Source organism: Trachymyrmex cornetzi, unplaced genomic scaffold, assembly GCF_001594075.2.
Source record: "Trachymyrmex cornetzi isolate Tcor2-1 unplaced genomic scaffold, Tcor1.1 scaffold326, whole genome shotgun sequence".
In the NCBI taxonomy this organism is placed as follows: Eukaryota; Metazoa; Arthropoda; class Insecta; order Hymenoptera; family Formicidae; genus Trachymyrmex; species Trachymyrmex cornetzi.
In genome coordinates, this window is record NW_017297961.1 from 114,802 (window position 1) to 117,415 (window position 2,614).

The window sequence follows — 2,614 nt, forward strand, 5'->3', positions numbered from 1 at the left end:
AAAAAAGTAACTTGTAACTGTAACTTCGTTACAAGTAACGAGTTACTTCCATTCCCTGATATATACTACATTTTATTTGTTTGTTTTACCACATAAAAGAATGTCTCGATGATAAAAAGTCGATAAAATTATATACTTTTATAAAACTTATATATTACAAAAGTTATATATTATGTAAAATTAAATATAATTACATATAGAATATGTTCAAATATGTGCATATTTCATATACAGGATGTCCCCGACCTACGAGATCACTTCCCATGAGCAGCTAGAGCGGACTGAACTGAGTTGGAAAGTCTTTTATCATTTGACAATTTTTGCTAATACTTTAGGAGATATTAATTTCTATATATTAAATAAGCACGTATCGGCGCAGACTACCACCAAGTATACGCCCATCGGTCGCGGTCGCTTGTAAATGGTAAAGGACTTTTCGATTCAGTTCAGTTCGCTGTATCAGCTCGTGAGAGCTGATACAGCGATCCTGTAGGTTGGAAAACCCCTGTATATAATTATATATAATTTTATATAACTAATATGAAATTACATAATTTTGTAAAACTTTTTCTCCCACAGGGTGAAGCAAATGAAAGCACTTGTACAAAGTTAAGAATTAGAGAAGAAAGATGATTTACAGCAATAAAAAATTAAGTTTCCAATATGACATAAATAAAATGTATAAGTACCTTGTACTTATGCAGGGATGGGAAGTAACTCGTTACTTGTAACGAAGTTACAGTTAGAGTTACTTTTTTTCAGTAATTGTAACTTAACTTCGTTACTTTCTTTCCATCTGTAATTATAACTTAACTTAGTTACATCTTTTAAGTAATTATAGTAACTAATTTAATAGTTACTTTCATAGTTATTTTATATATTTTAAACTTATTTGTCAATTTTTAGTGTACGGTAGTGTCCACTTGGCGCTACAAATACTTCGAAATATTTGACTAATCAGAAGAAAGAAATTTAATTAAAGCGTTCAATGAACTCTTGTACCTGTTTGGTCCATATTTTTGGATCTAATGGAATCCGCTAATCAAATGCAAGAGCGTTGCAGTGAACGGTTGTAGATCATTTTGTATTAGTGCTGGAATTTATTTGCAACTTTTAGCCGAATATAAAAAGAATTTTTTTTATAAAAAACATTGTATGTGTGCTATTGCATATTCATATTCGTATTCATATGTGTTTATATTACTTTAACGAAAAACGTCTTTACCATAGAATTTTTTTATCTTTTTGAATAAAATTGTATAACATGTAAATGTAAGCCAGTCTTTTTTTTTTAATTGCCCTAGGCTGCGTTACTCTGATGATCTCATGTATCATCCTTGTTTAATATTAGGTGAAAAACAAGGGTAAAACGATACATGAAGGCAGTTGGATAATGTTTCTAAATACTGCCCTAATGGTATCGATACTACTAGTAAAAATTCTGATGAAAAAAGTAACTTAAAAGTAACTTAAAGTTACTTTTTCAGTAACTGTAACTGTAACGAATTACTTTTCAGAGTCAATAACTTGTAACGGTAATTAATTACTTTTTGAAAGAGAAAAACTGTAACTGTAATTAATTACTTTTACAAGTACCCTGTACTTATGTATCTAAAATTTAAAAGGTACCGTACCAAAAAGTAACTAGATACGGATACAGGTATCTCCGTCCGTAAGGATCTAGGTAATGCACTTAGGTACAACTAAAGTATCTAGATACTTTTACCTAGATACGTTCCAACATTGATAAGATCATAAACCTTTTCTTTCTATCTCACTTTTTCGCATTATAAACCGAGATATATATTACGTTATCTTGACAGCTGATTGCGGATTTCACAACTGATGCTCAGAAATGCTCAGATCTATGCTCTTATGTGATTCTCTTTTCCAGCTTGTAATACGAATCGAAATTTATTGTGTATCTTGAGATAAAAATTACAAAAGTGAGCGAATTTACTGAGATATTTATCATTTTATTAATCAACATCTCTATAATTAATTTGTTTACTTTTATAATTTTCATCTGTTTCAAGTCAAGAAAGTCATCGTAATTAATCTCTTATCGCATATGTGATTAAACAATGAATCCATGAGCACAAAGTAACAACTCGCTTCTCTTTAAAGTAAGATAACCAATCTTTAAGAAAAAAAGCAGGCCATTTAAAAAAAAATCAATATTAATTGTCGTAGTGAAATTTTAATAGATATCAACATTTTTTATAATTGTTAACGAAATACACGAACAATATTATATTATATTTGTAAATGACTATTAAACAAATATTACATCAAGTTATGACATCACAGTTTATTTTTTTAAATTGTATTTTTCTACTGAATGTTTTTTATGAATACAAATATCTGGGTTTTTGAGTAAAAAATTCATATTCTTTACATGTTAAAAATTATACATTTATTAATTTACGTTATAAATTTTACGCTTGTTTATTATTTTCACTTATTATTTCACGCTTATTGTTTTCACATTTAAAGGGAAAATTCATAATTATGTCATTAATTTGAGATAAAATATTAGACTATCTTTAATTTTGGACGATTGGTCACCTTACTTTAAAGCCGCTTCGCAATGCGTCGGCGTGACACGCGGGCC